This window comes from Bos javanicus, chromosome 24, assembly GCF_032452875.1.
Source record: "Bos javanicus breed banteng chromosome 24, ARS-OSU_banteng_1.0, whole genome shotgun sequence".
In the NCBI taxonomy this organism is placed as follows: domain Eukaryota; kingdom Metazoa; phylum Chordata; class Mammalia; order Artiodactyla; family Bovidae; genus Bos; species Bos javanicus.
The window spans coordinates 4,013,165-4,028,931 of NC_083891.1; the positions used below are offsets into that span (position 1 = coordinate 4,013,165).

Below are 15,767 nucleotides of genomic sequence, written 5' to 3' on the forward strand. Positions count from 1 at the left end.
ACAGAGGCCGAAGTCCTAGTATAAAAAGGTAACAACTGCTTCACTCCCTCCCCCAGAGCAGAGCCCTCCTGTGGTCCTTCTAAGTAGATCCTACATCTACCAACATGGATACGCTCATCACACACAGCCGTGCACGCTCAGCTCTGCCACCAGTGAACGCCACTCCCAGCCCAGCTGTCAATCACCGATTTCTCCATCTAACAGTCATTTTGTGTTGTCTGAAGGTTAATGGCAAAGGGCAATGTCAGTGATAGGATAGAATTAATGAAGTAAATTTTAGGGGGAGAAAAAAATTTTATTGAATAAAATGCTTTAAAATCAATAACATTGATTTCATTTTTCATTATGCGATTTAATTCCATTAAAACATATCATTTTCCATTTACTTTATACCATGATTGGAATTCTCAGCCATTTGATTTGATGTTAATAAAATGCCATCAAGTTTATGGCCTCAAAGCCAATGATAACTATTTTTAACTATTTGTCCATTTTTTTTTTGTAACAATGACAAACCAAATGAAGGCTGTTCTCTGTCTCTGCTAAAAGTAAGGACTATAAAATATATATAATGACACCAAAACCATGAGAAACAATATAAAAAATTAATAAATTAGTCTTTATCAAAATTAAACAATTTCAAATGACATTATCTTCAAAAATCACCAAAAACAAAGTGAAAAGAGAAGCCACAGAGTAGGGAAAACGTTCCGCAAATCAATAAATATAAATATGTAAATCCTCTGCCAGATACGTTTTACAAATATTTTCTCCCTTTCCATTTCATAAATGTTATCTTTTGATAAGCAGAAGTTTTAAATTTTGATAAAATAAATTTTTTTTCTCGTTCTGACTACTTATGTGTCTCGCTTTCTTTCTATATCCAGAGCTAGAAGGTAAAGGCCTGCTTTATTTTATCCACTCACATGTCCCAAGAATCTAGAACAATGCCAAGTACATAGAAGGTTTTAGAATGAACAAATAGCTCATTATGAAATAAGAAGTGTCTCCTAAGTGTATATTGATGAAATGAAAATTGTCTGAGATGTCTTTCACAATAGTCTGGGAAAGGGGCCTACCGAAGGCTCTGTACCGACATGCTAAAAGCTGAGTGACAATGACACCCTATCCATCTTCTGTGTGTTTGCACACGTATATGCTTGAAAATGCCCACAACGGGAGTTATTTTTAAAAAGCTTTTTAACATGTAGCCTAAAATGACGTGAATTCCTTTCAATGAGTCCTTTCCTTTCCTCCTCTTGCAAGACTGCTGTGCCTCACAGCTATAACACCTTCACGACAGACACTCACAGGTTTACATGCACAGAACACAAAAACCCCAAACACGCAGACGCATATTCAGAGTCAATGTTCAACGGAGGGCACCTGACTCATACGTTTTTGGAGATGAAAGAATGACTATATGAATATGCAGAAATAAAATAATGAGGCTCTATTATCTTCTATACAATGGCTCCAAAAATTCTATAACAAAAGGAGAAAATGTTTCAGTATTTGCTATTTCCCAAATGGCTTTCTAAATTAATGAAAGAATTCAGCATCTCATTATACAAGAAACAAACATTCAACAAATAGATATTGAGTTGCCTAGGATGTCAAAGGAACTCTAATGATACAAAACACATCCTTTCCCCTCAGCAGGCTCATATTCTACTAGGAGCCATGTGACACATGTGGAAAGGAACTGATACAAGGCCACGCAGGATCGCACGTGTGATATAAACTAAGAACTACAGCAGCACAAACAGGCATGCAACCCTACTGCCAGGCAGACTGTTGGGCTAAAAGGGCAGAAACATCATTTGAGCTAAACCCCAAGGAAACAAGACATTTTTCTTCCTTTTCTTGAGAGGGCAGGTAGGAACAGTTAAAACCTTTTAAGGAGAAAAAAAAGATTAGCAAAGCCACAGAACACACTCTATGAGCATGCAAGACAGGCGGCAGTGCAGGCAGCTACCGCTCTGGCTTTCTACTGCGGGGCAACCGAAAACCCAGGCAGAGGACCATCCAGCACATCACAGAAGGCTCTGAATTAGCAGCTGGAATTCATTCAGCAGTGTCGGCGGGGAGTCACCAAAACGCAGCGCTGCTTCAGGAAGATTCAGTTTTCAGTTACAGGACGTACCACAGCGAGAGACAGTCTAGAAGCAGAGCGAGAGCATTCTAACTGTTTTGAGTTATAGGGCCTGAACTGGAATGACATCAGTACTCATGAGTCCCGAGTATCTTAGAGTGACCGAGAGGAGACTCGATGGAAATGAGGAAGCTTACACACATACAAATTTAAAAAGAAAAACCTTCATCAGAAAGATTATTAGTTTATTATAGCAGAACTCAAAACCCACCCGACTGGGAAAGTTCAAGGACTCGTTTCTGGAGGCAGGCTGAATTCATTTGCTCAACACTTACTGAAGTCGACCATGTGTCAGAAAGCACTTCAACCCTCTGTGAACAAAGCAGAACACAGGGCAGGCAGGGGCCTCACTGTCATCACTCAAGGCAGGATCCCTGTTTTCTCTCGAAGTCCTAGTCCCTGTGCTCACTGGAGAAGACCATGAGCCTCCCGTTTCCTCCCACAGTAAGATCCCAAAATTCAGAAGACTTAGTAGGAATTTAGACTAAAATAATGAGATGTATTATTAAGCCAAATCTTCTCAAAGCAGATGGTTCCTATACAAATTGATCAATTACTATTCAACACACCACACATCCTCACTCTGCCAGATTTTCAAATACGCAATTCCATTTATAGTTTCTACTCTCACTCAAATTCTCATATAGTGGTTGTTCCTTAAGTAAAAAAAAATAAAGTGATCTTCAATTTTACCTATATACATACGTACATATATACATATGTATATAGTGACCTTCAATAGAGTGATCCTTGGAAGAAAAGTTATGACCAACCTAGACAGCATATTAAAAAGCAGAGACATTACTTTGCCAACAAAGGTCCATCTAGTCAAAGCTATGGTTTTTCCAGTCATCATGTATGAATGTGAGAGTTAGTTATAAAGAAAGCTGAGTGGCGAAGAATTGATGCTTTTGAACTGTGGTGTTAGAGAAGACTCTTGAGAGTCCCTTGGACTGCAAAGAGATCCAACCAGTCCATCCTAAAGGAAATCAGTCCTGAATATACATTGGAAGGACTCATGCTGAAGCTGAAACTCCAATACTTTGGCCACCTGATGCGAAGAACTGACTCTTTGGAAAAGACCCTGATACTGGGAAAGATTGAAGGTGGGAGGGAAAGGGGACCACAGAGGATGAGATGGTTGGATGGCATCACCGACCCAATGGACATGAGTTTGAGTAAACTCCTGGAGTTGATGATGGACAGGGAAGCCTGGTGTGCTGCAGTCCATGGGGTTGCAAAGAGTCGGAAATGACTGAGCGACTGAATTGAACTGAATATCATGATCTTCAATTTTACCTATAAAAAATTATTAGCTCACTAAGAAACTATCCCAAAAGAAAATCCTTACTATTAACTGAAATATTCTCTGTTGAGGTTTAAAAAGAAAAAAGAAGATGTAGCAAAGAAATCAAAACATTCATACACTTTTTAAGAACAATAATAAAACAAATCAATAGCAGCCTTATGATGACATCTGGTGGCCATTTCTCACAGGAACTATTTTCAGCATTTTTTTTTAAGTGTTTCAGAAAGCAGTAGAGAAACATAACCAGTTTTTGGACCACTTCATATGCTTGCGTTACTGTGGGCAGCACGCATGAAGTCTTCCCCTTCACTTTCTCCCCTTTGGTTCCACTTTGACGCATCCTGACCTCGGTTCTCTCCCCGTCCGTCTGTCTCCTGGGCTGAGTGTGCGGCAGGCGAGCCGGAGCAGTCTCGCCACACTCGCGCGCGATCTCCCACTAGCACGGTGAGGCCACCCCCACGAGAAGGCCCCGCCCTGTGCCCACCCGGGGCCCTCTCACCCTGCGTCCTTCCTGGACCTACCCAGCGGCCACCACGAGGTCCCCACTGTGCCGGCAGCAGGCCACAAGCACAGTCAGTGTGGGACAAGTGTGGCAGGCAGGCACACACAGAAACTCCCCAGAGTCTCTCCCCCTTTGTCTTCAGGCCTGGAAGGACACAGCAGGGCAGGTAAAGCGGCCCACAAGCCTGCTCCACATGCAACAGTGACAGCTGAGGCGAGAACAAAGGGAAGTTGGTGGACTACTCAGATCTCTTCCTTAACCTACCGTTGTCAACTGGGCTTTTTACTGAAAATATGTCTCTTACCACTAGACTATCAGTAACTTAACATGGTACCACCACGTCCAGGTGTTGTCTGTTAACGAGAAACTCAGAAGCATTAGTTGCCGTTCATCAGTTTCTGAGACCACAAAATGAACTATCTGATGCTGACAAAAATATCACTTTCTATGAAAATGCTTACAAGTTGAATAACATCTTCCATGAGAAAAGAGTATAACTTAACACCCTAAAATGCATTTACTACATAACACTGGAGGCAATTTACCACAAATGGGTGTATAATATAGTTGTGGTTTATTCACAATTGGATCAGAACATGAACGCCTGGGTCCGATAACACCCACCTCCTCACTGCCCAACAACTGGCTACAAGGCTTTCCTCAGTTATGTTCATACACTTGTACCTTTCCCCAATCAGATAAATTCATGTGGTGCTTTAAAATGAGTGCACACACGCCTCTGACACTCCTTAAAGGGCGGAGCTGATCCCGTCCCCTTGGTGTGGCCTGGCCTTGCGGACCTGCTGGAAGGGACAGAGCGGAATGGAAGTGAAGGTGTTCACCTCCTAGGAGGCCCCGTGCCTGCGGCTTGCTCCCTCCACTGCCCCTCCGCCTGGGGGAGCTTGAGCCCTGCTGAGCGTACACCCTGCAGCCAGGGATGCTTGGGGGGTGGCGGGTGGAGAGGAACTGAAGCCTCCTACCCAGAGCCAGAAGGAGCAACTGCCGACAGCAAGCAAGTGAGCTGTCCGTCCGACCGGAAGAGGCTCCTCCAGCCCCAGGCGAGCCTTCAGATGACTGACTGCAGAAGCAGAAGCCCCCAGGTGAGCCCACCCCCAAACCCCTGATGCACAGACACTCTCTTTAAGCCCCAGGATTTTGATGTAATTCTCTGAAGGGCACTAGACTACTGGGAAATCCCATGGACAGAGGAACCTGGCATGCTACAGTCCCCTCGGCGTCCCAAGAGTCGGACATGACTTAGCAACTAAACAACAACTAGCATAGTGCCAGTTCTCTCTCTCCCACCTTGTCAGAAACAGATGCAGCTCAAGTGCACCCCTCCTGCATATATATTTTATATGTAATTTCCTTTTCTGTATGCTCCAACCTTTAATAGGAATCTTCTGTATTAACATGAGAGTATTAAGCTACTACACAGGAGGAGGTCAACAAATGTTAAGAGAATTACACTCTGAAATGCATATCAAGACCAGAATTCCTGTCAAACGTGTAAGAAGATTTTAGAACTTAAGACAGTGACATTTACATTCATGCTTCTCTCACTACCAAAATCAGATCATTGATCATTACAATGAAAAAGCAGTATAATAAAATCAAGAGTTATTAAAGAGATGAGGTAGAGAGAGTTTTAAATTTAGATTTGTATAGAATAAAAGAAAAGTTAAAGTTTCCGAAAGACCTGCTCGTGTTAGATGAAGGTTTTCATTCTCATAGGCCCCTAGAATTATTTGTACCACAGACCTGCCTCAGAGCTAACAGTAACCAGAAGCTCCTTGCCAGCTGGACTTGGGATCATAGCAGCCCACAATCTATCTAACATTCCCCCAACCTGCGGAGGTGGCCCATGCAGTAAACACATGGAGAGCCATGGGTCATCAAGGCTGCACGCGTCACAGTCCTTCTGGGCCCAGAGACAGGTAGCTCCCTCACCTCCCACTAGCAGGAGGTGTCCAAGCTCAGGAGTTGCCGGAGTCTATGATCACAGGGCCTGTGCCTGATTAAGCTTTGCCTCCAAAGCATCTCACATGCATGTCGAGCTTAATCCTAAAGAGAACCTTCCCAGGAGGTCCAAAGACAGACTGAAGACAAGCAGGCTCGAACTACGTGCTCCTGAGCCCAAAGGTCAGCGTAAGGTAAACTACCAGATGGAGACAAAAGTTCTCACTCAAGTCAGAAAAGAATGTTGTTTCTATTCCGGGGTGAAAATGTTAGTCGCTCAACTGTGTCCGACTCTTTGTGACTCATGGATTGAAGCCCTCCAGCTCCTCTGTCCATGGGATTCTCCAGGCATGAATACTGGAGTGGGGGCCATTCCCTTCTCCAGGGGATGTTCCTGACCCAGGGATTGAACCTGGGTATCCTGCAGTGCAGGTAGATTCTTTACCATCTGAGCCACCAGGGAAGCATGGTCTGTTTCAAACATCTGATTCTGTATGCAAGTTAAAAAACAGAATATTTCTTAAGTTTTGATTGCACAAAACAACCATTAAAAAGTCATACTAAGAGGGAGAATAAGTAGATCATCATCCCTTTCATTAGCAAACATAGTCACCTTTCCAACATTGCTCGTGAGGATGTATTAATACCAACAAAAAACAAATCACAGGACAAAAATAAACTATAAAATTAGCTCAGCCTTCTAAATAGCCAGCTATTTCTCTTTTTAAAATCTTCCTACACTTCAAGTACTATTTTCCAAATACATTAATTGATCTGGTAATAAAGTTAATTTTATGACTATGTTATATCAACCATCTCTGACAAAGGTACCTTTTGTTGCATGGAAGATTTTATCTAGAAAGTTAAAATTTAATATATCTCTTATAAATCTTTTACTAGTATTTCTAATTGTTTTGATTTTTTAAGAAAGGAAATTCTTAGTGGAATAGAAAAACAGTAAAGGGAATGAAGATTCTATGAGTAAAGAAGAAAAAGAAAAAATTCAGTACCATTAAAAGAAGACACATAGAATCATTTGTATCCCATGCCATTTGAAAAGGTTGTTTTATTATCAATGTAACTAATCACAATGAAACCATCTCTTACAACTAAAGACATTATAATGAATTTTCTTTACAGCTACAGAGAAATGGGATTTGCTGTTTCACATCAAATAGAACAGGCTGTATAAATTCTTCTCCCTATTTATTGTAAAATATAATTTCATCTATAAAATCAGTCATGAAATATTAAAACTGAAACAACAGAATTTATATCCTTTACTTAATTTAGTTTAAACGGTCTATTCACTAAAAAGGGGGGAGTGGGTACATGCGACAGAGCCCCTCCTTCCTCATTAAGCATTTCCATTAGACCCTTTATTTTCAAGAATTTATAATGCAGCCATAAAGAAAAGCATTCTATAATAAAAGTTAGTATACTTTCCTTAAATTTTCCTTTCATCTTATTCAAAAGGCAAAAGAATAAAGCACACAGCGTACGAATGCTGAGGAAGGGAAGACAACTAAGAGGAAAAAATTAAAGAAACACAATAGATGGACACTGAAAATGTAAAACTCCAGTAAAAAAAAAAAAAAAGAAAGAACAAGTGAGGCGGCCCAAGTATTCCAACAACACGCTGCAGGACACACGACGAATATTTAACTTTTCTGAGCCCTAGTTTCCTCATTCCATGTAAGATTTCTACATTCCATGAGAAAATCTCTCACTGATAGTAAAAACTGGTGACCACTCAACAAGAAGAAAAAGAATGAAACTGGTTTTCATTCCAGCAGGAAAAATATGAAGAAAAAAGCTACTTCCAAAATACAAATATGGAGGAAAACTAACTTTAAAAACAGCTAAAACACATTCTACACTGTTCTTGCTTAGATTCATCAAGGTCCACTGAGAAGAGATGAATTAACACAATGACTAATCAAAGAACTGCCAGGGGAAAAAAGACAAAAACTACTAATTTTGGAAGAAATCTGGAAAACATTAATTCCAACTGTCAATAAGCTAACACATGATATAAAATTATCATGCCTCAAGATAGCTGGAATATAAATTATTAGGTACCAAAGACCTGAGTGTTAAGAAAGTATATTTAGAAAAGAGAAAATGTCATCATTAAATTTTAAAAATGGATATAGTTCTAATCAAGGCTAGTTATCTAATAAGGTTAACAGTTTCCCACACACCCACACTGGATAGTGAAATTACAGGTAATTTTTCCTTCTTCTTCCCAGATTTTTTCTATATGCTTTCCTACATATATTACTTTGGGAGGAAGACAATGGGGGAAACTTTAAAAAAGTCCCTACACATGGTTAAGTAATGGAAAATGATGATTCCTCTCAAGAAAGGAAGAGCAAGCCCTCAGGTAGAAATACATTTATGACTGTGGTTCTCGGACTAAATTGAGAATCAAAACACCACAAATAAAAGGAAGGTTAGGGGGTGACTTGCAAAAACCAGAGATGTTTGGGGTCTAATTTCAGTCAAACACCCAGGGATACCAAGAAATTTCCCTGTGGCCACTGGACTGCCCACTAAACTCAGAAAGGAGGAGGCGGCCCAGTAACAACAGGCACAGCTGGCACCCACATCTTGGCCTCCCATTCCATCCCCACTGAATAGACCCTGGGCTCCTGAGGATCAGCGGGGTCTAGGCCTGAGGCATGGTAGGTACGCGATAATTAAGTACCGTTAAAGGTAGGAACGAAGAAGTCCATGTTGACGACTGGGAGACAGACAGGCAAGCAGACAGACAAACGGACAGACTGACAGGGCAAAGGCACGGCTCTGTTTAGAGCAATGCTGAGGACCAGCCTGTAAATGCAGAGGGACTGCAGGGGACAGAAAATCACTTGACAAAAACGGTATCAGGCAAGATGGATGCCAAGTCCAGGGGGGTAACTTTGATATGCAGAATATCTGAGTGGCGTTAAACCATCTCCCTACACTGCTTATTTGTTGCAAGGGAAGATGACAAGTTGAGTAACTGCACAGTGGCTACACCAGCACATCTTGCAGGGGTGATCAAAAGTAACCTCCGTGGTGAAGGTGGACATGGGCTGCCTGCAGACAAGCACCCTGAGGAGGGTAGGATGCCTGGGCTCACTGCAGCTGAGAACAGCGAACCCGCAGCTAACCGAGACGAGACAGCAGACAACCCAGAGCGAGGAATGCTTTATTTGAAAATGAAAAAAAAAAAAAAGTGGGGAGGACTGCATTCTTCACCAATGTCAGTGTCATAAAAGACAAAGACAGACTATGGAGATGTTCCAGATTTCAGGAGGCTGAGGAGACATGTGGCAACCACTCCAGTATTCTCGCCTGGAAAATTCCATGGACAGAAAAGCCTGGCAGGCTGCAGTCCATGGGCTCAGACACGACTGAGCACGCACACACACACACACACACACACACACACAGACATGACAACGAAATGTGATATGTGTTCTCAGACTGGATCCTCCGGTGGCAGGAAAACGTGCCATTAAGGGCATCCTAGGTCAGCTGACCAAAAGCACTATGATAGTTAACTGTGTGTATGGCTCTGGGCTGCACAGAGAGCTGGTAAGATACTCTCTCTAGATACATCTGGGAGGATGTTTCTGGAAGAGACGAGCATTTGAATAGTAGACTGAATAAAGATCTTCCCTCACCAGTGTGGGTTGGCAGTGCGCAACCTGTTGAGGGCCGGAATAGAACAAAATGATGGAGAAGTGGACAGAGGGCAAATCTGTTTTTTCTCCTTGAGTTAGGACATCCACCTTCTCCTCTGACATCAACGCTCATGGTTTTTGAGCCATCAAACTCAGACTGAATTGTCACCAGCTTTCCTGTTTCTCCATGCTACAGAGAGATTATGGAACTTCCAAGCCTCCATATTCACACTGACCAATGCCTACCAAAAAAAAAAAAAAAAAATCCCCTCTGATATATATCTGTATACATCCTATCAGGCTTCTGAGGTGGCGTTAGTGGTAAAGAACCCACCTGCCAATGCAGGAGATGCAAGAGACTTGGGTTCAATCCCTGGGTCAGGAAGATCCCCTGGAGAAGGGTAAGGCAACCCACTCCAGTATTCCTGCCTGGGAAATTCTATGATCAGAGGAGCCTGGTGGGCTACAGTCCATGGGGTCACAAAGAGTCGGACACGACTGAAAGTGATTTAGCGCACAGCATGCATACATCCTGTTGGTTCTCTTTCTCTAGAAAACCCTGACTGATATAGGTTTTGGTATCGAGAATGGTTCTAGATGAATAGGATTTTCCCTTGAATTGGAACCAAGGTTTCTGGAACTGACTTTCTAATGACTACTTCCAGTAGCAAATAGAGTACTGATAGCAGTCTATGGTGTGAACAGGAAAACGCGGTCCCAAAGCCCCACCAGACACACAGGCCTGCCGATTCCCAGCTGAGTGCATTCACTTCCATCAGAACCTTGTGGGTTAAGCACTGAAGACACTAAAGAGTACTCATCATGTGAACGGTATTTCCAAGTATGACAGAAATACAGTAGTGGCCTTCAATAAAGTTACCTAGCACGAGAAGGTGGAGAAGTAGGTGCACCCCACTCCAGTACTCATGCCTGGAAAATCCCATGGACAGAGGAGCCTGGTAGGCTGCAGTCCATGGGGTCACAAAGAGTCAGACACGACTGAGCGACTTCACTTTCACTTTTCACTTTCATGCATTGGAGAAGGAAATGGCAACCCTCTCCAGTGTTCTTGCCTGGAGAATCCCAGGGATGGGGGAGCCTGGTGGGCTGCTGTCTCTGGGGTTGCACAGAGTCGGACACGACTGAAGTGACTTAGCAGCAGCAGCAGCAGCACAAGAAGGATTCTTAAGTAAGTATGTGTTTTTAGCAAGTGTTTTAGGGAAAAAATGAGATACCAGCCTATGACTCCACCTGTGTTACTTCTTATGACAAGGCTCAGTTTGAAAAAAAAAATTAGGTAAAATACTATGGCATAAAATATAGCAAAAACAATGAAAGAGTAAAACAACTCAAGTATGGAAAACTGCTTACATATATCTTACTCATTTACTAATTTTTTCATTATATTCTATGAAATCAATTAAATAGTTAAGAGTTCTCTGCTCTAAACCTGTCAGTAAATCAGGGTGTTTGGAAAGTCAGTCCCCGCCCCTCCACTGGCAAGCCTTCACAGGCGGCCTCACTCCCTAGTTTTCACACGTGAGTACTGGCACCTCGATGACACCTCTCAGAAAACACTGTGGCCAACGAAATGTCCTAACTCTGTATACTGGGAATTAAACATTCTGAGAATTAAATAAGAGAATTATATATTGGGTTGGCCAAAGAGTTCGTTTAAGTTTTCTGTATGATCTTATGGAAAACCCCAAATGAACCTTCTGGCCAACCCAATATGTGGAGAATGAAAACTACAAAATATTAATTTTCTACACATTCAGAGCTTTCCTTTAGATTTGAGTACCACGGCTTCCCTGGTGGCTCAGACGGTAAAGAATCCGCCTGCAATGCGGGAAACCTGGGTTTGATCCCTGGGATGGGAAGGAGGAAGGCTGGGCAACCCACTCCAGTGTTCTGGCCTGGAGAATCCCATGGACAAAGGAGCCTGGAGGGCTGAAGTCCATGGGGTCGAAAAAAGTCGGACACGATTGAGTGACTAAGCACAGCACACACACAGCAGCTAGAATCACCCTAACAAGAAGCTAACGCCCTACTTCCATAATCGCGGTAAGAAGTGGATTTGCACACGGCTCAAATCCAGGTTCACATCTCACTCCTGTAACTCCCCAGGCCAGTGCTCCAGGTAAGCAGGTCGGCAGGCAGGCAGATCCTGGCGCTTTCCATCCGGATGCTCTGCCTCAGAGCTCGCCCATTCTCTGCATCCCCCTGACAGAAGCAACAAAGAGGCAGGGCGTTGCCTCTTTAAAAGCCTTGTCCCCCAAGCAGCATCTGCCACTTCCACTCATTCCTGTTTCGCTGCAAGAAAATCTGAAAAATGTCCCCTGGAGACGTGCACCCGACCGCGTGGAAGGGAAGGCCTGAGTTAGGTGGACAGCTAGCCATCCCTGCCACCAATCCAAAAATCATCACAGTACTAGCCATTCTACCATCAATGAAGGTTTTTGTCTTTATTTGTTGCTGTTGTTCAGTTGCTTGGTCTTCATGAGACTTCCCAAATCCTGATTTGATAAATACAGTGGCCCTTTAAGAGCATACTTAGAGAGCCATTAGTTCCATATTTGTAAAACAAAGAGACTTACAGACAATATCAATCATTGGAAAATTTAGCTAATCATCAAAACATGAATCCCTTGGGCCTACATGTGGAATATTCTAATATCTGGGGTGGTGACAAAACCTGTGGTTTTAAAGAGCTCCCTCGTTGACTCTGATGAGGCAGATTTGGGCCCACTGGCTAAAAGTCCCTCCTAACCTCAAGAAAACCTGTATACTTAACACACATTCACCAGACAGAGCTGAGGTGGAGAGGAGAGCAAAAAAGGTGAGTCAGGGTGGAGAAAAATGTACTGCCCTAAACAGGGCCCCCACACCAGATTCCAGTCTCATTTGCCTACCTAATAACTGCTGCTAAGTCACTTCACTCGTGTCCGACTCTGTGCGATCCCATAGACGGCAGCCCACCAGGCTCCCCCATCCCTGGGATTCTCCAGGCAAGAACACTGGAGTGGGTCGCCATTTCCTTCTCCAATGCATGAGAGTGAAAAGTGAAAGTGAAATCGCTCAGTCGTGTCCGCCTCTTAGCGACCCCATGGACTGCAGCCCACCAGGCTCCTCTGTCCATGGGATTTTCCAGGCAAGAGTACTGGAGTGGGGTGCCATTGCCTTCTCCACCTAGTAACTGGCCACACATTATTCCGAAAGTGACTTTCAGCAAACACTGCCTCAATCTGCCACCTTGAAATACTAGGGTTTTAAACACCACCCCATGGGAAGCCAGATTATGGACCCTGAAGATTCTTAATGAAAGCCACTCGATCTCATTTTCTGAAAGACTATAATTTCCACTACCTCTCCTTGAATGATCTGAATTTTCTAGACTATTTTTAGACATACATTACACCTTGGTTTAAATTCTAACAGTTTTATAATTTTATACAGTCCTATGAAGCTGTGATTCCTCATTCTATAATAACTGATCCAATAAGATATATCAAATTCTGATCCCTAATTCACAATAATTCACAGCTGAACTGTACACTTGGGAAGGAGTGGTTTGTTGCTTGTTGCAGGTCTAAAACTCACATATTTCACTATATTTAGTAACTGACAAGTAGGCTAGGCTTTGGTTACACTGGATGATCATACTGGTGTTACTCCAACCGTGTTAAGCAATGTCTTTTCCCAAGGAGGTTTCTTATTACCTTGCTCGTTTTTATCTAAAACTACTCTGTTGTTTAACAAAAGGGGGAATGTACAGCATGTAAGGGAAAACAAAAGAGAAGTGTGAACATCAGATACACTGAAAAGCACTGAGAATCAGGACTGAGAATGTCTCGCTTTAGCAAAATACAGCTGAAACGAGAAGAGCTGAAGCACCTAAACTCCATCTGAAGAGGCCTGCGCTCCACGTGTGTCCGCCAGGGACCTTCAACAAGCGCTACGTGAGTCTGAAATGCAGACATCCCACTATGGAAGGGCTCTCGCGGGCTGTCAGCTCCTTAGTGAGGGGCTGGCTCTGCTAGAAAGGATGACATTACATAATTACAAATGCTTGACACTTCCCATGTTTTAGACAATTTCAGCACTCTGAATATCAAACAAAAATAGTAGAGCTATTTGGTTCCACAGGCCATGCAATTTGACTTCAGGCTTCTAGAACCATCTGGTAATTGTCCCTATACTTGCTCATTTCAAGGAGCAACTGTCACACCATGATGGTTTAAATTAAGGTTTACAGCGTAAGTAATGTTTATTTAAAAAACAGTCCTCATTATATGAGATACATATGACACTTCAAAAAAAAGTTATCAAAGGTAAGAAAGAAAAAAAAAGGGGCGGGGGGGCAGATTTCTCAAAAGTGCCCTTCTTAGCAACCTAAGCAAAGAAGTAATGGCTTCCTAAATCCTACAGCATGATATGACCACTTCCTAATGAAATGGAAGATACAGTCCTTAGAATTAAAACAAAATGCAATTACTTTTCCTGCTTTCAAGACCGTCATATGCTAGAATAATAAAGGCATGTGTGTGTTAGTGGCCCAGTCGTGTCCGACTCTTTGCGACCCCATGGCACTAATTTGCATTTCTCTAATTATTGATACTGGGCTTCCCTGGTGGCTCAGTGGTAAAGAATTTGCCTGCAATGCAGAAGACACAGGAGACTCAAGTTCAATCTCTGGGTCAGGAAGATCCCCTGGAGAAGGAAGTGGCAACCATTCCAGTATTCTTGCCCAGAAAATTCCATGGACAGAGGAGCCTGGGGGGCTACAGCCCATGGGGTCACAAAAGAGTCAGACACAACTGAGCACCGCATACAGTCATGTACTGAAAAGACCTATTCTCACCTGTGACTTTTCTGGTCACTTTATTGATGGTTTCTTTCAATAAACAAAAGTTGTTGATACGAATGTTGTCAAACATCAATCTTTTCCTCTACGGTCTGCACCTACTACGATTTGTTGAAGAACCTCTTCCCTCTAACAGAGTAACAGAACTATTCCCTACACTGTCTTATAAAGGTTTCACAGCTCTGCCCTCTATCTGTAAGCCTCTAACTGACTTTGGTGAGTGATATGAATTAGAAATGCATCCCATGGATAAGAAGGCCCCTGTTTAGTAAGGGCCACAGTCACAGCCAACCATTACTAGACACCAAATGTGCCCCACATGAACTAGTGGTAGGTGTTAATCATTACTTTACTGAGGTTTATACTGATCTCTCATTGAGGCAAACAAAAAACTGGACATTGTCAGTTCAATGTCAGTTCAAACTTGGAAGGTTTAGCAAATTAGTCAGAATATGATCCCTAGCCACCACATTTCAGACAGAATCTTTAAAAATACCCCAAAAGGGAGATGGAAGGGAGGGGACATAGGCATACCTATGGCTGATTCAAGTTGAAGTTTGGCAGAAACCAACACAATTCTGTAAAGCAATTATCCATCAATTAAAAGTAAGTTTAAAAAAATGTCCCCATAAACTCAATGTTATCTTATTCTTAAAACAAAAACAAAAAAAGAGCAAGAGAGAGTTAAGCATTGGGGAAATGGGGAAAGTGTGGGAAAATACACATTCTCAGTAGTACTGGTTGGCATATAAACCTTTACAACCTTTCTAGAGGGTCATTTTACAATTGATAATCAGAAACTTTCAAACGTCTATCTTCTCTGAGCTACTAATGACTCTACAGAATTTACCTTAAAGAAATAACTGGACAAAATACGTGTTTAAGGATATGTTAAGGATATGTACCATGGACGTCTTTACAAAACAAAGACTTGGGAGCAACCCAATACCCGGTGACGGGCACTGGTTAACAAAGCTGCTGTGTCACGTCCACACTGAAACTCTGTGCATGTTTCAGAGCTGCAATGACGTGGGGAAACGTTCACGGTATTCTGGGAACATTCACAAAAACAGTTACAAAATGCACACATAACATTCCTTTCAGTTTAGTTCAGTTTAGTCGCTCAGTCGTGTCCGACTCTTTGCAACCCCATGAATTGCAGCATGCCAGGCCTCCCTGTCCATCACCAACTCCCGGAGTTCACCCAAACTCATATCCATCGAGTCGGTCATGCCATCCAGCCATCTCATCCTCTGTCATCCCCTTCTCCTCTTGCCCCCAATCCCTCCCAGCATCAGAGTCTT

The 15,767-nt window shown here is 42.7% G+C and overlaps 1 protein-coding gene across 1 annotated transcript in view; it reads right to left on the bottom strand.

The window, feature by feature from the left end:
- The window catches only part of ZNF407 (zinc finger protein 407), a 388,042-nt gene that overhangs the window by 361,548 nt on the left and 10,727 nt on the right, over positions 1 to 15,767 (bottom strand). The gene's annotated exons all lie outside the window — the stretch shown is intronic.